We start from the raw sequence: 25,788 nt of genomic DNA on the forward strand, positions 1-25,788 counted from the left end.
ACTCAGCATTTCTTTATAAATTTTCATTTGAAAACTCTTAATACTCAGCCATTAGGGTAATCCTCCACTCAAACTAAGGGGAGACAATCTTTAAAAATTTTCAGAACATCTGTCTCTCTCTCTTTTTTTTTTTACATCTTTATTGGAGTATATGGCTTTACAATGTTGTGTTAGTTCCTGTTGTGTAACAAAGTGAATCAGCTATATGTATACATATATCCCCATATCCCCTCCCTCCTGCATCCCCCTCCCAACCCTCCTATATCCCACCCCTCTAGGTGGTGACAAAGTACCAAGCTGATCTCCCCATGTGATGCAGTTTCTTCCCACTAGCTGTCTATTTTACATTTGGTAGTGTATATATGTCAGTGCTACTCTCTCACTTCATCCCAGCTTACCGGTCCCCCTCCCTGTGTCCTCAAGTCCATTCTCTACATCTGTGTCTTTATTCCTGTTCAATCCCTAGGTTCATCAGAACTTTTTTTTTTTTTTTAGATTCCATATATATGTGTTAGCATGCGGTATTTGTTTTTCTCTTTCTGACGTACTTCACTCTGTATGACAGACTCTAGGTCCGTCCACCTCACTACAAATAACTCAATTTCATTTCTTTTCATGGGTGAGTAATATTCCATTGTATATATGTGCCACATCTTCTTTACCCATTCATCTGTCAATGGAAACTTAGGTTGCTTCCATGTCTTGGCTATTGTAAATAGTGCTGCAATGAACATTGTGGTACATGACTCTTTTTGAATTATGGTTTTCTCAGGGTATATGTGAAGGAGTAGGATTGCTGAGTCATATGGTAGTTCTATTTGTAGTTTCTTAAGGAACCTCCATAGTGTTCTCCATAGTGGCTGTATCAATTTACATTCCCACCAACAGTGCAAGAGGGTTCCCTTTTCTCCACACCCTCTCCAACATTTATTTTTTGAAGATTTTTTGATGATGGCTATTCTGGCTGGTGTGAGGTGATACCTCATTGTGGTTTTCATTTGCATTTCTCTAATGATTAGTGATGTTGAGCATCTGTTCATGCATTTGTTGGCAATCTGTATATCTTCTTTGGAGAAATGTCTGCTTAGATCTTCTGCCCATCTTTGGATTGGGTTGTTTGTTTTTTTGATATTGAGCTGCGTGAGCTGTTTGTATATTTTGGAAATTAATCCTTTGTCAGTTGCTTCATTTGCAAATATTTTCTCCCATTCTGAAGGTTGTCTTTTCATCTTGTTTATGGTTTCCTTTGCTGTGCAAAAGCTTTTAAGTTTCATTAGGTCTCATTTCTTTATTTTTGTTTTTATTTCCGTTTCTCTAGGAGGTGGGTCAAAAGAGATCTTGCTGTGATTTATGTCAAAGAGTGTTCTTCCTATGTTTTCCTGTAAGAGTTTTATAGTGGCTGGACTTACATTTAGGCTTTTAATCCATTTTGAGTTTACTTTTTGTGTATGGTGTTAGGAAGTGTTCTAGTTTCATTCCTTTACATGTAATTGTCCAGTTTTCTCAGCACCAGTTATTGAAGAGGCTGTCTTTTCTCCATTGTATATTCTTGCCTCCTTTATCAAAGATAAGGGGACCATATGTGTGTGGGTTTATCTCTGGGCTTTCTATCCTGTTCTATTGACCTGTATTTCTGTTTTTGTGCCAGTATCATACTGTCTTGATTACTGTAGCTTTGTAGTATAGTTTGAAGTCAGGGAGCCTGATTCGTCCAGTTCTGTTTTTCTGTCTCAAGATTGCTTTGGCTATTCAGGGTCTTTTGTGTTTTCATACAAATTGTGAAATTTTTTGTTCTAGTTCTGTGAAAAATGCGATTGGTAGTTTGATACGGATTGCACTGAATCTCTAGATTGCTTTGAGTAGTATAGTCATTTTCACAATACTGATTTTTCAATCCAAGAACATGGTATATCTCTCCATCTGTTTGTATCATCTTTAATTTCTTTTATCAGTGTCTTATAGTTTTCTGCATACAGGTCTTTTGTCTCCTTAGGTAGGTTTATTCCTAGATATTTTGTTCTTTTTGTTTCGGTGGCAAATGGGAGTTTTTCCTTAATTTCTCTTTCAGATTTTTCATCATTAGTGTATAGGAATGCAAGAGTTTTCTGTGCATTGATTTTGTACCCTGCTACTTTACCAAATTCATTGATTAGCTCTAGTCATTTTCTGGTAGCATCTTTACGATTCTCTTTGTAAAGTATCATGTCATATGTAAACAGTGACAGTTTTACTACTTCTTTCCTTATCTGGATTACTTTTATTTATTTATTTTTCTTCTCTGATTGCTGTGGCTAAAACTTCCAGATCTATGTTGAATAATATTGGTGAAAGCTGACATCCTTTTCTTCTTCATGATTTTAAAGGAAATGGTTTCAGTTTTTCACCATTGAGAATGATGTTGGCTGTGGGTTTTTCATATATGTCTGTCTTTTATTATTGACAAAGTTAATGATAATACCTTGACTATCTAGAACTGTATAAGGATATATTTTTTAAGTGCTACAAGTTCTCTTTTCCTGAATCATTGTCCTTATTTTCTCTTCATACTGCCAGAAGAACTTACTGTTCCTAGCAAAGGAATCATTTTAATTGAGAATGCAAATTTGCCTAGAGACAGGCCACTGTGTCTATCACAAAAGAGTGCCAGCAAATGTCATATAAAAATCAATTGAAAGAACTCTGTCTTCTTTCTTCAAACACGATCACTTTCTTTACCTTCACCATTGACCAGTGAAATCGGGGAGAAGTGAATAGTCTCAAGGACTTTCTTCTGGTGGTTTTAATAAATAGGTTTAATGTTCTATTAAATTCAATATCCATAGTTTGAATATCCTACCACTTCTCGACAACTGGCTCATCACTTCCTCCCATAATCTAGTCAATTCATGCAACCCACCATTCCATTCTTTTGATTTATTTTTGATTTACTCTCTACTCCTATTATTATTGTATTTTTCATTTTTCTTATGCTTGATCTCAGGTTGCCTCAGCCTGCAGAGATGTGAAGCAGGATTTTGGTTCCCCACCCAGAGGTTGAAGTCAGGTTGCAGCAGTGAGAGCACTGAATCCTAGCCACTAGACCAACAGGGACCAGTGACCAGTGACAAGGCTGTGTATAAATGAATTTCCACATAGAGATGAAAAGTTGTGAAATAACTAGAGTGTTTATTAGGAGGCAAAGAGTATGTGTGGATAGACACATGGGCAGGCTCAGAGAGAGAGAGTCATGCCCTTGTAGTAGTTTGAATCATTTTTATGGGACATTTCTTCTGGGTTTCCTTTGGCCAATCAACTTGCTTTGCCTGGTTATGGGTCCGTATTTGGTATATCTCAAGGTCCTCCCTTGTGTGTGTGCACATCTCTTAGCCAAGATGAATTCTACTGAAGAGGGCTATGGGTAGGTTGACATCATCTGCTCTGTGGTGGTGTCCCCTCACCTTCTGACCTTCAAAGAGCCTTTCTGCACATGTGTAGTCAGGGAGGTCCCCTTGACTTCGAGAATGAGGAATATGTTGTCTTTTATCTCTTATCTGGGCAGAGCTGAGATAAGAGATAAAACTTAGCTGGGCAGCATTCAGCTCTTCTCCCCTGCTATTTTGGAGTATCTGTCTACAGGGCAGAAACTGTTCAACCTGGGGCCCATCTATCTCCTGCTTCATGCTGAGTTGTCTATTAGCCAAGAAGTACAATTAGTTTAAGGGGTACATTTATTCTGATTGTAAGCTTTTAGTCTATAGCATTCTTGAGTCAGGTGACCTTAGGCATATTTTTCAAATTTCCTGAGATCCCTACGAGATAGATACTATTATTATTCCAATTTCATAATAAAAATTGAGACTCAGGAGTGATCAAGATACTAGAGGAGTAGGATGTGAAGCTCACCTTCTCCCACAAATACATCAAAAATATATCTACATGTCTAACAGTTCTTACAGAATATCTACTGAATGCTGGCAGAAGACCTCAGACTTCTGAAAGGGCAAGAAAATCTCCACATAACTGGGTAGGACAAAAGAAAAACGATAGAGAAAAAGGAATCTGGATGGCTGGATGGGACCTGCACCCCTTGGAGGGAGCTGTGAAAGAGGAAATGTTCCTGTACACTGGGGTGTCCCCTCACTGGCAGGGAGATCAGCCAAGACAGAGGGGGAGCTTTGTAGTCTTGGAGGAGAGTGAAGCAACTGGTTTGCAGCAGCCAGAACAGAGAGAAACATGTACAGATGGTCAGTGCCACCACCCAATGCTCCCCAGCCTGAGATGTGTGTCCACTAGTGTGGGCAGGGACTGGGTGCTGAAGCTTGGGCTTTGAAGATCAGACCTGGGGAGAGAATTGGGGTTGGCTGTGTGGAAACAGCCTGAAGGGACTGGAGTCTGGTCTGACCACAACTGAGGGTGTACACGAAGGAAGCCAAGGCCCAACTAAAAGACCAGGTGCCATTGTGTGTGGAGTGCCTGAGGGGAGGGATGGGACTCACCATTGCAGCCTTTTTCCCTGTGTTCACTCTCAGGAGACAGGACACCATCTACATGAGCTCTAGGAGCAGACGCAAGCCACTGCCTCTGTTGCAGGCTCCAGGAGTGATATTAAGCCGCCTCTGCTGCCATTGCAAACTCCAGGAGTGTGTGAAAGCCACTATCACTGTCTAGAGTCCCAGGAGCAGGCAACAGACACTGCCTCTGCACACCTCTTATCAAGGGGATAATGGCCAGCACATGCTGAGGAAAGAGGTGGCAGGTGTCTGTACTAAAAATGACCCTCAAACACAAAATATTAAACCCACACAAGCTATGCAGGGACTCTCCCACATATAAATAAACCTCCAAGACCACAGTAGATAATCATTTCTCCTAAACTCAGAGAGTAAGATAAATACAAATCAAATGAAGAAGCAAAGGAAGCATTCCCAGCTGATAGACAAAGAGAATTCCCCTGAAAGAACAAACAGTGAAAGAGGCCTCTTCAGTCGAATAGACACTGATTTCAAAAAACAAATAATGAAAGTACTGAAGGAATTAAGAAAGGCTATCAATAGAAATGCAGAATACTGTAAAAATGAACTAGAAACTATAAAGGGAGCCAAAGAAAATTAGAAAACTCATTTGCCAAGAGGAAAGCTGAGCTAAAGGCAATGAATAATGCAGAAGCACAAATAAGTGATCTGGACGATAGAATAATGCAAATCACCCAATCAGAGCAGCAGACAGAAAGCTGAATTAAAAAAAAAAAAGCAACATAAGACACCTATGAGATAATATAAAGTGTGGAATCTATGCATAATAGAGATCCCAGAAGGGGAAGAAAGAGAAAGGGGGATTGAAAATGTATTTGAAGAAATTATGGCTGAAAACCTCCCAAACCTAAAGAGGGAACAGAAATCCAAGTACAGGGATCATAAGGGGTCCCAAACAAGATGAATCCAAACAGACCTATACCAAGATATAATTAAAATGGCAAAAGGTAAAGATAAAGAGGATTCTAAAGGCAGCAAGAGAAAAGCAGAGTTAATTACAATGGAACCTGCATAAGCCTATTAGCTGATTTCTCTACAGAAACATTGCAGGCCAGAAGGGAGTGGCAAGATATATTCAAAATCCTAAAAGGAATAATATGCAACCTAGAATACTCTAACCAGCAAAATTATCATCTTGAAAAACAGGGTAACCACAAATCAACCACAAATCAAAAACATACAATAGATCATGAATACCAAAAATAAGAAAACACAAACATAAAATAAAAGGAAATCAAAAAGCCACAAAAAGAAAAAGAAAGGAACAAAGAAGAAACACAGAATCAACTGGAAAACAAGTTTTAAAATGGCAATAAATACATATCTATAAATAATTACCTTAAATGTGAATGGACTAAACACTCCAATCAAAAGACATAGGGTGGGGCTTCCCTGGTGGTGCAGTGGTTGAGAGTCTGCTTGTCGATGCAGGGGACATGGGTTCGTGGCCCGGTCCGGGAAGATCCCACATGCCACGGGGCAGCTGGGCCCGTGAGCCATGGTCACTGAGCTTGCGCGTCTGGAGCCTGTGCTCCACAATGGGAGAGGCCACAACAGTGAGAGGCCCATGTACTGCAAAAAAAAAAAAAAAAAAAAAAAAGAAAAAAAGACATAGGGTGGCAGATTGGAAAAAAAAAAAGAGCCTACCATATACTGCATACAAGAGATCCACTTTAGGATAAAGGACACACATAGATTGAAAGTGAGGGGATGGAAAAGATATTTCATGCAAATGGAAATGACAAGAAAGTGGGGATTGCTATACTGATATCAGACAAAATAGACTTTAAAACAAAGGTCATAAAGAAGGACACTATATAATGGTAAAAGGATCAATGCAAGAAGAGAATTTTACACTCATCAACATATATGCACCTAATATTGTAGGGCACCCAATACATAAAACAAACACTAACAGACATAAAGGGAGAAATTGACAGGAATACAATAATAGTAAGAGACTTTAACACCCCACTCACATCAATGGACAGATCTTCTAGACAGAAAATCAATAAGGCAACAGAGATCCTAAATGATAAAATAGAATAGTTAGACTTAATTGATATTTTCAGGACATAATATCCAAAAACAAAAACAAAAACAGAATACACATGCATTTCAAGTTCACATGGAACATTCTCTAGGATTGACCACATACTAGGGCACAAAACCAAAACAAGCCTCAACAAATTTAAGAAATTATCTCAGAATCTTTTTTGACCACAATAGCATGAAACTAGAAATCAACCACAGAAGAAGAAATGAGAAAAACAAAAATGATTATATGGAGACTAAACAGCATATTACTAAAAAACCAATGGGTCAGTGATGAAATCAAAGAAGAAATTTAAAGATACCTTTGAGACAAATGACAATGAAAACACAATTATACATAATCTATGGGACGCAGCAAAAGCAGTTCTTAAGTGTAAATTTATAGTGATACAGGTCTTCTTCAGAAAACAAGAAAAATCTCAAATAAACAACCTAACATACCACTTAAAAGAATTAGAAAAAGAACAAACAAAACCTAAAGTAAGCAGAGGAAGGAAACAATAAAGATCAGAGAGGAAATAAAATAGAGATTAAAATTGAATCAAGAAAAAATAGATAATTTGAACAGACTGATAACTAGAAGTGAAATAGAATCTGTAATTAAAAAAAGAAAAAAAAAAAACTCCCTACAAACAAAAGTCAAGGACCAGATGGCTTCACAGGTAAATTCTACCAAATGTACAAAGGAGGATTTATACCGATCCTTCTCAAACTCTTCCAAAAGATTGAAGAGGAAGGAACACTCCCAAAGGCATTTTATGAAGCCACCATCACCCTGATACCAAAACCAGAAAAAGATGCCACCAAAAAAGAAAATTACAGGCCAATATCTTTGGTGAATATACATGCAAAAATTCTCAACATTAGCAAACCAAATCCAATAACACATAAAAAACATCATATACTCTGACCAAGTGGGATTCATCCCAAGTTCACAAGTACGGTTCAACATACACAAATCAATCAGTGTGATACACCTCATAAGCAAAAGAAAAGACAAAAAACACATGATCATCTTGACAGATGCAGAAAAGACATTTGGTAATATTCAACCTATATTCATTATAAAAACCTTTATGAAAGTGGGTATAGAGGGAAATTATCTCAACATAATTAAAGTTATTTATGACAAAGTCACAGCCAGTATAACACTCAATCGTGAAAAGGTGAAAGCCTTCCTGATAAAATCTGGAACAAGACAAGGATGCCCACTCTCATCTCTTCTATTGAACATAGTATTGGAAGTTATAGCCATCGCAATCAGACAAAAAATTTAAAAATTAAAAAAAAAAAGGTAACCAAATTGGAAGGCAAGAGGTAAAATTGTCACTTTATGCAGATGACATGGTACTATATATAGAAAAACCTAAAGACTCCACACAAAATCTACAGAACTGGTAAATACAGCAAGGTAGCAGGTTACAAGATTCACATCCAAAAATTGGTTGCATTTCTTTACACTAACAATGAAATATCAGAAAGGGAATGTGAAAAACAATTATTTTTAAAAACACATCCCTCACAATAAAGTACTTACAAACAAACTCGACCTAGGAGGTGAAAGACTTGCTCAGAGCTAGAAAACATTAATAAATTAAATTGAAGATGATTCAAAGAAATGGAAAGATATCCCATGTTCTTGGATTGGAAGAATTAATATTGTTAAAATAGCCATACTACCCAAAGCAATTTACAGATTAAATGCAATCCCTATCAAATTACCAATGATATTTTTCACAGAACTAGAACAAATAATCCTAACATTTATATGGAACCATAAAAGGCCCAGAATTGCCAAAGCAATCCTGGAGAAAAAGAACAAAGCAGAAGGCATAACTCTCCCGGACTTCAGATGATACTACAAAGCTATATTAGTCAAAACAGCATGGTATTGAAACAAAATCAGATATATGAATCAATGGAACAGAATAGAGAGCCCAGAAAGAAACCCACACACCTACAGTCAGTTAATCTTTGACAAAGGAGGCAAGAATATATAATGGGAAAAAGACAGTTTCTTCAGCAAGTGGTGTTGGGAAAGTTGGATAGGCACATGTAATCAATGAAGTTAGAGCACACCCTCACAACATACACAAAAATAAACTCAAAATGGCTTTAAAGACTTAAACATAAAATATGACACCATAATAATCCTAGAAGACATCATTGGCAAAATATTCTCTGACAAAAATTGTAGAAATGTTTTCTTAGGTCAGTCTCCCAAGGCAATGGAAATAAAACCAAAAATAAACAAATGGGATCTAATCAAACTTACAAGCTTTTGCACAGCAAAGGAAATCATAAACTAAATGAAAAGACAACCTACAGAATGGGAGAAAATATTTGCAAATGATGCGACAGACAAGGGCTTAATTTTCAAAATATACAAACAGCTCATACAACTCAACAACAACAAAAATATAAATCAATTGAAAAATGGGCAGAAGACATAAATAGACATTTCTCCAAAGAAGGAATACAGGTGACCAATAGGCATGTAAAAAGATGCTCAACATTGCTAATAATTAGAGAGGTGCAAATCAAAACTATAATGAGGTACCACCTCACACTGGTCAAAACAGCCATCATTAAAAAGTCTACAAAAAAAAAAGATTTAAAAAAAGATATACAGAAAGTGTCTAAGGAATCTATATCATAAAAGAAAAGAAGTTATTCTTCTAAAGAGAAAATGGAGGATAAAAATATATGCCTGTAAAACACCTGAGAGTGCATTTTGAAAATCAGGGTGGAAATAATTTGTATTCCATGACTGTAATCATAAACATTGTAAGCATGATTACATAGACTGGAAACATATTACACAGGAATAAGATACTACATATATTTAAATTTAAAAAAAACCCACAAATGGCAAATGCTGTAGAGTGTATGGTGGGAATGTAAGCTGGTGCAGCCACTGTGGAAAACAGTATGAATGTTCCTCAGAAAACTAAAAATAGAATTACCGTATGATCCAGCAATCCCACTCCTGGGCATATATTGAGACAGAACTATAATTCAAAAAGATTACATTCACCCTTATATTCACAGCAGCATTATTCACAATAGCCAAGACATGGAAACAACCTAAATGTCCATTGACAGATGAATGGGTAAAGAAGATGTGGTACACATATACAATGCAATACTACTCAGCCATAAAAAAGAATGAAATAATACCATTTGCAGCAACATGGATTCAACTAGACAGTATAATGCTAAATGAAGTAAGTCAGAAGGAGAAAGACATATATCATATGATATCACTTATATGCGGAATCTAAAATATGAAACAGATGAACCTGTCTATGAAACAGAAACAGACTAAGGAGCATAGAAAACAGACTTGTGGTTGCCAAGGGGGAAGGGGATGGGGGAAGGGATGGAGTGGGAGGCTGGGGTTAGAAGATGTAAGCTATTATATATAGAATGGATAAACAATAAGGTCTTACTGTAGAGCAACAGTAAACTATATTTAATATCCTATGATAAACCATAATGGAAAATAATATAAAAAGAATGTGTGTATATATATATATTTATATATATATTTATATATATATATTTATATACATATATATAAAACTAAATCACTTTTCTGTACAGCAGAAATTAACACAACATTGTAAAACAACTATACATCAATAAAAAATTTTAAAAAGAAGGAGCTACACCAAAAAAATTGAGACTCAGACTGTTAAATAAGATGTTCAATCTTGCAGCATGATTAGAGAGTTTCTGACTCTGAGCCAATGTTCCTAACAATTATAGTATTTATATGTGTGTGATGGTATGAGGGGTGCAGGGAAGGGTGAAGGGAATGACTTAATTCTCTTTATCTAGATAAAGATAACTGCAAGTGTTTGGAGTTGGAGGCTAGCATTTATAAAGCTGCTTTATCTTTTACAAAGACCATTCACTTTCTTTTCTATGAATATAAGCCTTCTGTCTCTAAGTGACTGAGAAATGGGAGGTAGGATGGGCATGGTATGTTTGGAGAACTGAGTACTTCAGATAAGACTGGAATGGTAAGTTTGAGAGGACAGGCACAAGGCCTCCTTGTCTTCTGCTGAGTCACAAGCACATGGCACATAGTAGACACTTGATGGATATTAATGGAATAAAATGTTATAGGACAGGGCATTGAAAAGAAAGGCTAGTGCATACATGTTCAGGAATCTGGAATTCAGGCAACAAAATATCCAGACCTACCATATCTTATGGGTGTGCTTACTAAATTCTGAATATTCTTCTGAGCTCTACTTGGATGATGATTTTTTAAAAAACATTTTATGTATCATGACACTTTACTGCTAAAGACTTCTGCACACATCTTTTTTATAAAATTAACAACTGTATTGAGGTACAATTGATATATAAAATACTGTACATATTTAATGTATACAATTTGATGAGAGTTTGGACATATGCATATACCTGTGAAACCACCATTCAATCAAGGTAATAAGCATACCATCACCTCCAAAAAAATCTTATAGAACATAATCATTTACATACAGTACTAGTTATTTGAGTAGCTGTTGGAAGAGTGAGAATAATGGAAGGAATGGTCATGTGGGCAGTGATAAACTGCTATATGAATTGCTGACTAAATTATAACCTAAGGCAAAGGTAGTATAGCTGAGCTTTTGGATGTATTTAAAAAAATAATTAAGAAAGATCATTAATATTCAGGTTTTATCAAATATAAAAGCAGTCTCAGAAAATAATAAAGAATAATGTTAAATATATTTTCTTTCTCCTCCTCCAGCTCCCCACGACCTCTGCCATACACTAGTATTTGGCCACTTTGCTCTCCCAAAACCTGAGGTAATATTGTCCCTTGACCATACATTTCTTTAAACAAATAACAATTTGAGAATTTTAGTTGAGAAATTATTATCCCCAGACTCATGGGAATAAGGTCACCAATATTTCTTTAGCTGTCAGGCCATTGGTGATGTCAAATTGTTTTAGACCCTTGACTAGGTAAGAATTGATTTTCCAAATTACTTAAACAAATTCCATTTCTGGAGGAAAAACAATAACAACAAAAAAAGATACTCTCTTTTCTTTAAGACTTCATTTTTTAGAGTAGTTACATAGAAAATAGAGAGGAAAGTATGGATATTTACCATATATCACCTCTCCCACACATCCATAGCCTCCTCCATGATCAATATCCACCACCAGTTACATTCTGAGTTTGGACAAATGTATAATGACCTGTATCCACCAATATAGTATCACAAAGAGTACTTTGACTGCCCTAAAAATCCTCTGTGCTATGCCTATTCATCCCCTCACCCCACCCCTGTCAGCCACTGATCTTTTCACTGTCTTCATAGTTTTGCCTTTTCCAGAATGTCATAGAGATGAAATCATATAGTATGCAACCTTTGCAGAGTAGCTTCTTTCACTTAGTAATATGCATTAAGCTTCTTCCATGTCTTTTGATGGCTTGATAGCACCTTTCTTTTTAGCACTGAATAATATTTCATTTCCTGGATGTATAATAGTTTATTTATCCATTCACCTACTAAAAGACATCTAGATTGCTTTCAAGTTTTGAGAATTATGAATTAAGTAGCTATAAATACCCATGTACAGGGTTTTGTGTAGACATAAGCTTTAAACTGTTTCAGGTAAATACCAAAGAGTGTGATTGCTAGATTAGTATGTTTAGTTTTGTAAGAAACAAGCAAACTGCCTTCCAAAGTGATGCATCATTTTGCATTCCTACCAGCAATGAATGAGAGTTCCTGTTTGTTCACATCCTTGCCAGCATTTGGTGTTGTCAGTGTTCTGGATTTTGGCCTTTCTAGTAGGTGTGTAGTGGTCTCTCATTTTTTTTTAAGTTATATTTCCCTGATGATGTGTGGAACTTATTTTCATATGCTTATTTGCCATCTCAATATCTGCTTCAGTGAGGTGTCTGTTAAGGTCTCTGTCCCATTTTTTAATTGGGTTGTTTGTTTTCTTATTGTTGAGTTTTAAGAGCTCTTTGTATATTTGGATAACAGTCTTTATCATATTTTCTCCCAGTCTATGGCTTTTCTTAGCATTTTCTTGACATTGTCTTTTGCAAAGCAGATTTTCTTATTTTAATGAAGTCCAGTTTATCAATTATTTATTTCACAGATCTTACCTTTGATCTAGAAAGTCACTTTTTGTATCTAAAAAGTCACTGCCACACCCAAATTCATCCAGATTTTCTCTCCATTTTTTAAAGAAAGTAGATATGACGTAAAATTATGTTACTAAACCCCTCAAAATCACATTTTAGTCCTTTCTCTTAATGTAAAGGATGAAAAGAAGACAACAGTTTCTTAATATTTCATATCATGGTGCTGAATATATGCAACACAAGTGTAAATTTTATATCACCTGTGTATGAGGACAAGTTGGTTCATTCTTTAATAATTTTAGAATTAGAATAAAAAGGGAATAATATGACTGGCCTAGTTTTTTTCCCATTTTAAAAATTTGACAAGCCAGTGCATGATGGGTTATTGTTCATGTACATAGCTAAGTGTGATAATTAATACAATGCTAAATATAAAAGTAATAAAGTAGGCTTTATACTTTTTAAACATTTTCATTTTTTTTTTTTTTTTTTTGCGGTAAGCGGGCCTCTCACTGTTGTGGCCTCTCCCATTGTGGAGCACAGGCTCCGGACGCACCGGCTCAGCGGCCGTGGCTCACGGGCCCAGCCGCTCCACGGCATGTGGGATCCTCCCGGACCGGGGCACGAACCCATGTCCCCTGCATCGGCAGGCGGACTCTCAACCACTGCGCCACCAGGGAAGCCCTAAACATTTTCATTTTATGTAGGTTTAGCAGCAATGCTGTGACATAGAATTTTTATGGCCATTTTAATGGTTTATCAGTGGGGAAAGGGATGGGAGGAGGGGCAAAATAGGGGTAGAGGATTAAGAGATACAAACCACTATGTATAAAATTGGTAAACAATAAGGATATATTGTACAGCACAAAGAAATATACCCATTGTTTTTTAAATAACATTAAATGATATATAACATAAAAATATTGAATCACTGTTATACACCTAAAAATAATATAATATTGTAAATCAGTTATACTCCATTAAAAACAAAAATGGAAAATCTATTTATAGTGTATTTAGAAACAATAAATTTAATAAACCCAAACTCATTAATGTCACAAAGCTCATCATATCTAAATGACTATACCAAATCTATCAGTATCTATGCTCTATTTCACTAAAATAGCAAAAGATCTGTGACCCAGTGGGAGAGAGACCGTCTTTTTTCCTTTAGAGAGGTGTAAACTTGAATCCTCTTTTTAATAGTAGAAAACAATACATAATTAAACCATTTTTACACTTGACATCCTTATTTGGTGGACTATGAAAATTCTATACACAAAACATTTTGAAAGCAATTTCAAAATAAAAATATCAATTATTATACTGGCTGAATAATGCCCCACTCTATCAAAAAAAATATGTCCATTTCCTAATCACCAGATATTATTAATCAACTCTACTTCAGTAAAAAAGACATTTATAAAATAAAATTTAAAAAAATAAAGAGTGTTGGGATCATCAGAGGTTAACCGACTTCTCCCAAGGAGACAGAACTACAAAGTAGCTATTAGTTCTTATTGAAGATATTAGTGTGACTGTCAGAACTAGAAAATATATTTGTATTTAAATGACCATAGGGGTTTCAGTTTTCTCATGTAAAAGACAGCACAGGGATAGGAAGCTGCTGGCATTGCTTCAGTGGCTTAAGAATATCAGTTTGAAATTCTCTTCAGCTGTCTGTTCCTTTCCCTTGTGCTGACAAAGTGGCAGTTCAGCTACAGCCATTATGTTTATGTTCCTGGCAGCATAAAGAAGCAATAAAAGAGTAGAGGAAAGAGTGGTTCTTAATTGTTGCTATCCAAAAGAATTATTGTTTTCTCATTACACAAGCAATTAAATATCTTCTGTATATTGAGTATAAACATGATTTAATGATTATGTTTAAGTGGACAGTGGTCTTAAGATACCAGATATTAATTATTAGAGAAAGATATGTGGATATTTTGTGGGACTGAATCTAGTAATTGACCATAATCCTGTTCCTCTTCTTACTGGTTCTGCAGCCAGATCCCTTTGATCAGCTTTCCTTAGCATTAAGTGTGGCCATATGTGCATGTTACAGCTAGTGGAAGTTGCCCAGAAGTGATATGTGCCATTTCTCAGGCTGGACCATTCAGTTGTTCCATGCAGACTCATGTTGCTTACTCTGCCCTCCCCACCCCCAACTGTTGCAGCAACTTGGTGCTTCTAGGAAATGGGGAAGCCACAAGATTGAAAGAGCCATCTGTAGATAAGAAACACTGGCATTGGTCTCTTAACTGAGCAAGACATTGACATTCTTTACGTTAAGACTTAAATTTGGGGGTTTTCCAATTAGAACATTTATAGCATGCAGAAACGGATATGTTTGGAAAAGTGCAGGAAGATAAGAAGAGCTCAGTTGCAGTCATATTTGGCCTTGGCCCAGCCTTCTGTACAGTCATGATTAGAGAGCAGCCCTCTAAGTCAAGACTGGTGGTGTTCACACAAGTGGGAACAGATCTTGGAATACGTGAATGTTCCTGCTCAGTTCAGTACATGAAGAGCTCTCAAGTTTGTCTGATGAAGCTTTCTCTAAAAATTAGCTCATGTTCATAACCATTTAATTTTTTTGTTCCAAGGATTCTCTTTATTTATTTTTTAAAATTTTATTGGAGTATAGTTGCTTTATGATGTTGTGTTAGTTTCTACTGTACAGTAAAGTGAATCAGCTATATGTATACATATATTCTCCTCTTTTTTGGATTTCCTTCCCATTTAGGTCACCACAGAGCACTGAGTAGAGTTCTCTCTGCTATACAGTACGTTCTCACTAGTTTCCTATTTTATACATAGTATCAATAGTGTATATATGTCAATCCCAATCTCCTAATTCATCCTACTCCCCCCTTTCCCCTTTGATATCCATACATTTGTTCTCTGTGTCTCTATTTCTGCTTTGTAAATAAGATTGTCTATACCAATTTTTTCAGATTCCACATATATGCCTTAATATACGATATTCATTTTTCTCTTTCTGACTTACTTCACTCTGTATGACAGTCTCTAGGTCCATCCACATCTCTACAAACAACCATTTAAATAAATTAATACATAAGGATAGTTCAGTTGGATTTTCCAGGTCAAGGACCTAGACAATCAAAATCTATGAATAGATAAAAGTTTATCTAACACTTTTGTCAAATAGATATTTTGCAAAGTGTTTGTGTTTCATGTCCTTTCATATCCCAGGTGCTAAAGCCCTGCATTTTCTATAAGAATTACATAATGTCTAGATATATATGAACCACTAGATACCAAATTAAATACCATCATAATAAAAATATTCTTGTCAATGTCCTTCTGAATAAGGCAGCCTTGAATCTCTGTCACAGGGCATATTAAGCTCAGATTGATATTACAGTTCCTAGCTCTGGGGCCTTCTCCTTTCTAATTGGACCATTACTTCCTTAGAGAAGCCTTATCTTATTCATCTTTGTATTCAAGAGCCTTACCTTATTCATATTTGTATTCTAAAAGCCTACAACAGTGCCATACCCACAGTAGACATTCAACATATATTGGGTGATTAAGTGAAAAAATGATTTAGGAACTGGTATAAACCATTACAGCTCTATTTGTGATATAAAGTTTTATTAATAAAAAATAAAATTTTCTTAAAAGCAATCAATACAAATTGAATTCAAAGTTAAAATGCCTGTATTCATCAATAAAGTATTTTGTGATGCCATTATGAAAATAGCATTGATCATTTAACTGAATGTGATCAAAAAGACAATGTGATCTGAAAAGAAAAAAAAAAATTGATGAGCTAGATTAGGATGCTTGCAGGGTAGAGAGTGATGGTAATAAGAAAATGAACCTGTCAAATGTTACTGCCTATGATGATCAGTGCCCTGGACTGCCACATAAGGTTGCTTACCTCCATTTGTTCTGACCTGGCATCCTTGATTTGGGCTTGCATGAGGAACATGTGAAGATGTAATGGGAAAAGGAAGACTAAAAGATTCAAAAGTCACCTGTCTTGGCATTCAGTTGTCTGTCTGACCTACCACTGCCTAACTTTACAGCCTCTTTCTTCCAAACTTGTCCAGCAGCACCCATTTCTCCACAGCTGACACTCCAGTCTTTCAGAGTTGTATGCAGTTTCTCAAGAGCACTGGCTTGTCATATCTTCGGCATTTACATAAAACTTCTCTACTTGGAATGCCTACCTTGGCCCATTGATCTGATGAACTCCTTATTGTATAGGATATGATATTTCATATTCTCCATATCCTTCCAGACTTATTCCATTTGCAAATTGGGACAACCACTGCTTAATGAGCCATACTATAGCTTTTTCATGCTCTTTATTAAATTTATCACTCTCTTTACAATTATGTGTTTATATATGAGTGTGTATTATCTGGCATGTGGTCATTTACTGCTGGGATTATCTTGTACTCAGTAGTACATCACCATAGATAAAAATATAGCTCCATGAATGGTCAAAGAACAAATGAGTAGATTCAGAAATAGTCCTGGGTCAAGGCAGACTGGAATGTGTATTCATGATGGCTTCATGATGGTACTCTTTGATTTCACTCTCTTTGTATACATGTTAAAGTGTTTACTACATACGTCTAAAATGCCCATACATGTTTGCACAAACATATCAAATTGTAAGTTATTTTTGATGTTAATGATTATATTGTTGATATACACATACTTATGTATATATGTATACATATTATGTGAATGTATATCAATTTTACTTTTTTATTTCTGAAATTTTCAAATAGTTGAGTTGGTTCTATGTTAAAAATATTTTTGGTTATCTTGGTTAGCAAGCAAATTTTTCTTCATAATAAGAGAACACCTCCAAGGATTTCACATCACCCACCAAGTAAAGTGTGGATTCTTTAGGTTAGCACAATTACCAACCCCCAACTCCTTCCCAGATATATAATCTCATTTCAACAGTGCTATATCACTATTTTCTATGAACCTTTATTGTGACACTTACCATGCTCATTACATTGTATTTATTTATGTGATGGTGTCCTTTACTAGAGTCTAAGCCACTTGAGAGGCCCATGCCTTTATCTTTCTCTTCTCACTAGCATAACAGCCTTTATCTTTCTCTTCTCACTAGCATAACAGCTGGCACATGGAAAGTGCCCAAATGAGGCATAAAATGAATTAAAACTCTTTTGTGCAGTCCCTTTTTTGATTCAAACACCAGTGACCAAAAAAAATGATATAATAATTTTTCAATCTTTTTCTTAGTGCTAATGATGGAAAAAAGAAAAGTGCTTTACAAAAGCTGGCAGACAAAGAAAGATTACTATCAAGCATGACATTCATGACATTCCCTGGTCCCTATGAGGAAGTCCCTATGAGAGCTGACCGGCCCCACTTGAAACATCAGTTCTTGTTCTGGAGCAAGGGTCTTGCTCTCACTGTTTCAAAAGAACATGTAGGGCTTCCCTGGCGGAGCAGTGGTTGAGGGTCCGCCTGCAGATGCAGGGGCCGCGGGTTCGTGCCCCGGTCCGGGAGGATCCCACAAGCCGTGGAGCGGCTGGGTCCTTGAGCCATGGCCGCTGAACCTGCACGTCCGGAGCCTGTGCTCCGCAAAGGGAGAGGCCACAACAGTGAGAGGCCCGCGTACCGCAAAAAAAAAAGAACATGTAAAGCATCATGAGCAGAATAGCCTACTTCCAGAGCAAGTCAACAAATGTGGATAGAAGGGAGATGAGAGGATAAGGATGAGGATAAGGATAAGAGGAAGGGATAGAGAGAAGCAGCAAAAAAATTTAGCACATTTATTGATGAAATTTGAAGCAGTTCATATCATTTTGAATTAAAATACAACATGATCTTGGAGAGCATGTGATGCAGGCAGGACTCTTCATAATTTTGTCCCCACCAGGAAATGCCATGGGATGAGACCCCTGGTTTCTTCCTTAGAACACGTGCATTGAGTTTCCCTAGCAGAATGGATTCAGATCAGATCTAAACTTCTATGCTTTCTGACCTCAATTCAACCAAAAAAGGAGAGTTTACACCTCTTTTCATAGCTGGTAGGCAAAGAAAATTTTAAAGTAGTTTTTTTTTTTCCCCAAGCGATGGGTTTATTCATGTGCTCATTTATTTTTATTATTCTCTCTATCCAGATGTCTCATTTTCTGCTGCAACTGCTTCCAGCTGTATCCCTCTGCAAATGGAAACAGAATGCCAGCAATAACTGCTGTCAAATATATACGTTCCTATTTCTTGTCCAGAGTCCTAGAGTATTGCAGAAATACTTTTGGAAGACAATCCCTTTGAGTAATAATAACGACTGGCAATAACCAAGCACTTGTCTTGGATGGACAGAATTATGAGTGCTTTGCACATAATATCTTGTTTAATCTTTATAACACTACTTTGATGAAAGTATTATCTTTATTTAACAGATGGAGAAGCTGAGGCACAGAGAAGTCTGGTAAATCATGTAATATAAGAGAATTAAGGATTCATAGCTAGACAAGTCTAATACCAGAAGCTGAACTGTTACACTATGCTATGCTGCTTCCTATTAGGGAATGCACAGGATGAAAGGTTGGAACTCCATCCCTCCCTTCCTGGCTTCCCTTCTTTTACTATCTCTTCCTTTAAAAACAAATCTCATACATTTCTATTTTAAATAAAGGAATACATTTAGAAAATGTGAAACATGTGAAAAGAAAGTAACATTTTTGACTGTTCCAGACACCATGTTGAAAACTTTGAATATTTACCTCATGCATACTTCTCCATATTTTTAGTAACTGTTTTTAAGTCTAGGTGATAGGCAATCACTTGTGGTACAAAGGAACTGCCTGCTTGCCTGTTATATGTTGGGTAGTGGATTCTTTTGGTTGTTCTTTCATATTTTCTTTAGGCAAGGAAGTGCCATCAAGGATATGCACATTGCAAAAATAATCTATTGCTTCAGATTTTATTATTGTAATTAACAGCTGAGGCTGCAATTCTTGAGCACTGGAGACAGATCAGCAGGAGAATAACTGCAGGAAGAGAGGTATGAAGAAGAAGAGAGAAATGACTCACAAAGCTTCACCAACTTAAACTGTTTTATAGACATGCTTTTCAACATTTATTTTGTAGTTCCTAGAAGTCCTTAGGCACAAACAATGTACATTTCTTGATCCATTAAAATAGCTCTGCAGTTAGCTCATTATATGCCAGGTGGAACCACTTTAACTAGATCCATCGCTGTAATTCACAACTGATGCAAATTCTGGGCCTTATTCCACTGTCTTCATTTAAGAAAGTAAATTCTAGCCTGTAATAGTGGAGGGGATGATTATCAGTGGGATATTTGTCCCAGTCTACAAAAGATACAGTGAAATATGACATAGCACAAAAGTCAGGAGCGGAGCAAGAAGGGGTCTAACAGTGAAAAGCTTTTATTATATGAATATATTGAGAACCCATTTGCAAGCTGCCAACAGATCAATAAAGCCCTGTTAGGTCCACTCTTAAGATATGTAGTCAAGTTTTCTTGATTGTTTATTATAGCTATATAGGTTAGAATTAATCCACATATAAATCTGATATCAATTCCATTTCTCTATGGTTCAGTTATCATTCCTCTATTATATCATTTTAAAGCTGGACTGTATGTACTAGCCACGTGTGGCTACTGAGCACTTGACAGGTGACTTTCTGAACTGACATGTTCTGTAAATGTAAAATATACACTGGATATTGAAGAGGTATGAAATAGAAATGTAACATTTCTCATTAGTAATTTTATATTGATTATATGTTGAAATTATAATATTTTGGATATGTTCAATTAAATAAAACATATTATTAAAATTACTTTTATCTGTTTCTTTTACTGTTTAGATATGGCTACTAATTTAAAATTACATATGTGACACACATGGCTCATATTTTTATTGAATACCACTGCTCTAAATTTCCCTCTTCTCCCTGTCCAGCTACTTATAAGTATTTTGGGTAATAAGTAGAATGGAATGAGGTGATTTGTATCAATGGCTCAATATAACTTCATTTGTCTCATGGAAATAAATAACTCAAAAAATTATCCCATTAATATATGGGGTGTTTTCTATTTGTAGAAAACAAGATCAGACATTTCAACAAGGGTCTTTGATTTGACCTCTAATGTGACTGAATCCATATTTAAACAGAAGTTTCAATTGCCATATTAAAACATATTATCATGTTTAAATGTGATTTGCCACAATCATTATAAGACAATTTTAGAATATCATTTCAGATCAAAAATGGGCATTGAAATTGCACACAAAATGTTTACTGTACTGTATTATCAAGGAACATCCTTAAGGAGCCAGACTCTTTTGCATTTTTTGTTATGCATCCCTGGAGTGTCAACCTTATCCTTAGACTAGTTTCCCTGTTATTGTAAGGTGGCTGCAATGTTCCAGGAGACATCTATACCCAGGAAAAGAAATAAGCCACTGGAAGAAAAGGGACCATCTTTTGGGGAGGTTTCCTTTTGAGCAATTAAATGTTTAGGAGAAGCCATGTGGTAGACTTTCACATTTCATTATTTGGAATTGTGTCAAATGCTCATGACTAAACCAGTCACTGCCAAGGAAGATGGAATAATTACAGACAGCTGGGAAATGTCAGGATCCATTGTCAAAGGATGCAGTCCACCTACTCAAAAGCACATAGTCTTGTGAAGGAGGGAAGATAACTGAACAAATCAGAGTTTTGAAAATAAGGAAGAAGGAAAAAGAGGTAGGTGGAGATGGATGTTGGGTAGATAATCATGAATGACTGCTAAAACTGCAACTGAAACTTTTAATGGTAAACATTTTGAGTTTTAAATTATGAATGCCATCCTTCATTGCAAACTAATTTCAGATATATGGTACCAAAAATAGGACATTCTTGTTTTTTTTAAAAAATGAAGCATGGTTTTTCAAGGACCCTGAATTTTTTGTTTTTAAACAAAGTTAAACAGTTTTATACTGAAATATTTTAGTAGTTTTAAAATGAACCATTAAATATTATATCCAAAATTTTACAAAGTCATATCTTGACAATATGAGCAAACTGATACAAAACAAACAAAAGATCCCAGAGGCTTTGATTCCTAGCTGTTCTTTCCTCTTTTTTGCATGGTGCTTAATGTATTTCTCAGAGCTCAAGTGCCCCAGCAAATTAGTTCCAATTCCATTTTCTTGAAGATTTTGACTTTGCTTTGCAACTCTAATCGTTTTGCTCAGTGTTTTGCACGTTATATCATACAAACATGCATTTGATCAGCAATTAATATGATTAGAAATTCAAATAATTTGAGAGTTGGAAAGTAATTCATACATGATCAAGTCCAGATTCTTTCATTTTACAGATGATAAAACAGGTACAAGTGCCACACATATACTTAGTAATATCCATTCATATAGTTAGTCAAGAAATATTCAGTGAGTGCCTACAAGGTATGCACTGGAGTGTCACTATGAAGAAGATGACAAATGTTATGATAGTGTTTACAGGTGGGTGGTGAGGAGAGACAGACAACAAGCAGGAAGTAAAAATTAGATAGTTACCAAGAAGACAAGATAAAGAAAATAGAAACAACATGAATAAGGCATTAGATGATCTCTTAGACCTCAAGGAGGAGAAATGCCAGACCATGTGAAGGGAACGAAAGAGAGCAGTCTTGGCAGAGGGGACAAGAAGATCAAAGAGCCAGAGGCCAGAAAAATGCTTGGTCTGTTCAAGGAAATCACAGAAGTCCGTGTAACTGAAGGAAGTAGACTGGTCAAGTGGTGAGTCATCTAAACTACTGTCTGGAATGGAGGTTAGGGGCAGATCATGAAAAGCCTTTTAAAGAATTTTAAGAGTACTCTAAAGATATTAGAGGGTTTAAGCAGGAGAAGGAATCATCTGATTTACATTTTTAAAAGATTACTCTAGCTTAGCTGTTATGTTGAAATGAATTAAAGAGTGGCATCAATGGAAATGAGAAAATCAGTTATGAGGCTATTGCAGTAGGCCAGGTGTAATATCATGATGACTTGGACCAGGTTGGTAGCTGTGTAAGCTGGAAAAAAATTTGTTGCACTCATGATATTTTTAAAAGATAGGGCTTATAGGATTTACTGATTGATTAAAAGGTATGAAAAAAATGAAGAGGTAAAGGATAGATTCTAGTTTTCTGGAATTATGGAGATGGATAAGATGGTGTAAGAATCAAGGACATGGAAATATTCCTAATATGTAGAAGCCCATGACACAGCCAAGTGTAGATGACAATTGGCAATTGAACATATGAATCTCTGTATTGATAGAGGGGTAGAGGCTCAGATCAAAACCCTCAGATATGTCACATTCATTAGAGATTGGGCAGAGAGCAGGCCAGTCCAGGAGACTAAGAAAGAGAAGCCAGTGATGTAGAAAATAGGAAAGTGTGATACCTGTTGCCAAGAGAAGAGAGATTGATTTCAACAGGTGGGAATGTTGATCTGATAACATAAAGTTTCATTCTAACAGTTGACAGGTCAAATTCAGTAGATTGGAAAGACAGAAGCCGATTACAGTAGACTGAAGAATACATTACTGGTTAGGATGTAGAGACAATATGTGAAGACAATTCTTTTCCAAGATGTGGAATTTTGAAAAAAGTAGAGAATTGTGGCCACAATCAGAAAAAAATTCTGAATGAAAAAGAATGAGAGAAATGTACTTTACATGCAGTTCAGTCTTGATTCTATTACAGCGCAAGGCTTCAGGAATAATCTTCATGTTGTTGTTCTTGGATAAACCAAAAGCTTCTTATTCTCAGCTTCCCAGTATGTAAATGGTGAAATCATTTATTTCTTGAGCCAATATTTGATTAAACATTATATGCTGCACCATGGATTGGTATAGGTGTACAACAGTGAAGAGGACAGTCCCCATTCTCAAAAAGCTAAAAAGTAGTGAGAGAAATAAGCAAGTAAACAGATGATGTGAATAGTGTACATATATCCTTAAGTGCAGAATGGTACTGTAATCTATGTGAAGTGGCCACTAGACTTTGCAGGTCAGGGTAACTTCCTAATCCTACCATATATAAGCAAGCTAAAGCCTGAGAATTAGGAGACATTAACAAGGAAAAAGATGTATGTGGAAGAGGGTAACATAGAGGGGAAGGTATACATTCAGAGGCAAGAAGATTCAAAGAAGCTTTTCCTGTAACATGACCTGGAGGGAGCAGTGGGATTGGATGAATTCCCAACATATTAGTATGGCTGGAGTACAAGCTAGGAGGTGAGGAGTGGTGAAAATGAGATTCGAAAGGAAACTGTGATTGTGTGAATGTATATTTCTGTGTTGGGGGCCCTGAGGTAGCTGTAATTGGGGGCTGGTCTTGTATGACAGAGAAAGGAAGGAAGAAGGCAGAGGGTCAATATGGAGCAAGGCAGAGATAGGACCATTATTAGAGGTTTGGGACTTTACACAAAAGACCCTTTAAAATAATGTTAAAATAGCACCAAATCCACCTTCCTTCATTAGATAGTTTGAAATAGCTTTGTAAACATAAAGCATTACATTAAGCTTACATGACATAAGACATGGGGGAGAAATTGGTGCTAAATGTTGAAATTATAGATTCCCTTAAACACTCTTGCCCACTGGCTCAACATTTGGAAAGTGAAGTAATACTTGCAGGAAATGCAGTTTTACTATTTTAATAAAATATAGTAAGTTTTCATTATTCTTCATCATTATACTATACTACATAGAAATGTATATCACCAAAAAATATATCCTACACCTATGAAACACTAACTTCTATATTTCTTTTGGAAAAAACAGAAACACAAACAAAAAACATATATCTCATGGACATTATATGCTATTAAGATTTCTACTAATATCTAATAGGCTCTTTCCTTTACAATTATTTCCTAAGATATGAAATTTCACTTCAACAAGATCAAAGTCTATTAAGCAGACTAGATAGAAATGAATGTATTAAAAATGAAGTACAATATATCCAAATAATAAGCATCTCCATTTGTAGTATGACATTTTACATTTATATATTTCCATTATTTTTAAACATAAAAAGAGTCTTAGTAACAAATTTCTCTACCCCAAAAATCAGAGAAATAAAAACACCAACTTTAATCCATGTGGTATAAAAATTATTATTTAACGTAACAACTCAGGAATGGATTTTCATCTTTCACAGTAAATGCATCTAAAGGAAGTAAACTATGCAAACCAGAAAATCTTGAGTTGTTTTTTTCCTATGAAAAATAAAATTTACCTGGTACTAATTATCTTAAAAAGCTGATTTTGAAACTCATTAGAATTCAAAAAAAATCCTAGAAAAGTTTAGTAAAACCTTTGATTATTTTGCATGATGAATGCCAAGTTTAGAAATAAATGTAGAAAAGTTTTTATATATGGTAGCTATAAAGTCTAATTTCTTCTTTATTTTGTTGAAAGAAACATTTATGTGCTAATGAATTCTACTTCAATAGAATTCTGTATTTAAAAACCATCTAGTTGTTTTACTAAAGTGTAAGTTGTTCCTGCATCAACCAGTATCCCCAGATCCACAAGATTTGAAGCATTCTTTTCCAAAGGATAAATTAAAGGCTTCATCTTGGAGTGAAATAAAAGCCCCAACAGGTTTTATAAATAATTAATAATAATGTCTTAGACTGATATTTACTATTTACAAGACTATTCTATTTTTTAATATATGAATTCTATATCTTCACAGCAATCCTATGCTGCAACATTAACATAATATTACTTGTTACACGCGACAAAACTGACATGAAAAGTTAAGTAACTCACAAATATCACAGAGTGTTAAGTGTCATATGTAGGGTTGTATGATAAAACATAGATACCCAGCCCAGTAAATTTGAATTTCAGATAAATAATGATATTTTTTCATATAAATATGTTCCAAATATTCCACTTAATGTAATTAGACTTCAAAATATTCATTGATTATCTGAAACTCAAATTTAAGTTGATATCCTGCATTTTTATTTACTAAATATGGAAACTCTAAGTGGAACAGAGATTTCTATCTGTTCTGTCTACCCTCAGAGGTTGTACTCATTCCCATTACCC

Source organism: Stenella coeruleoalba (genome assembly GCF_951394435.1).
Source record: "Stenella coeruleoalba genome assembly, chromosome: 8".
Classification (NCBI taxonomy): Eukaryota; Metazoa; Chordata; class Mammalia; order Artiodactyla; family Delphinidae; genus Stenella; species Stenella coeruleoalba.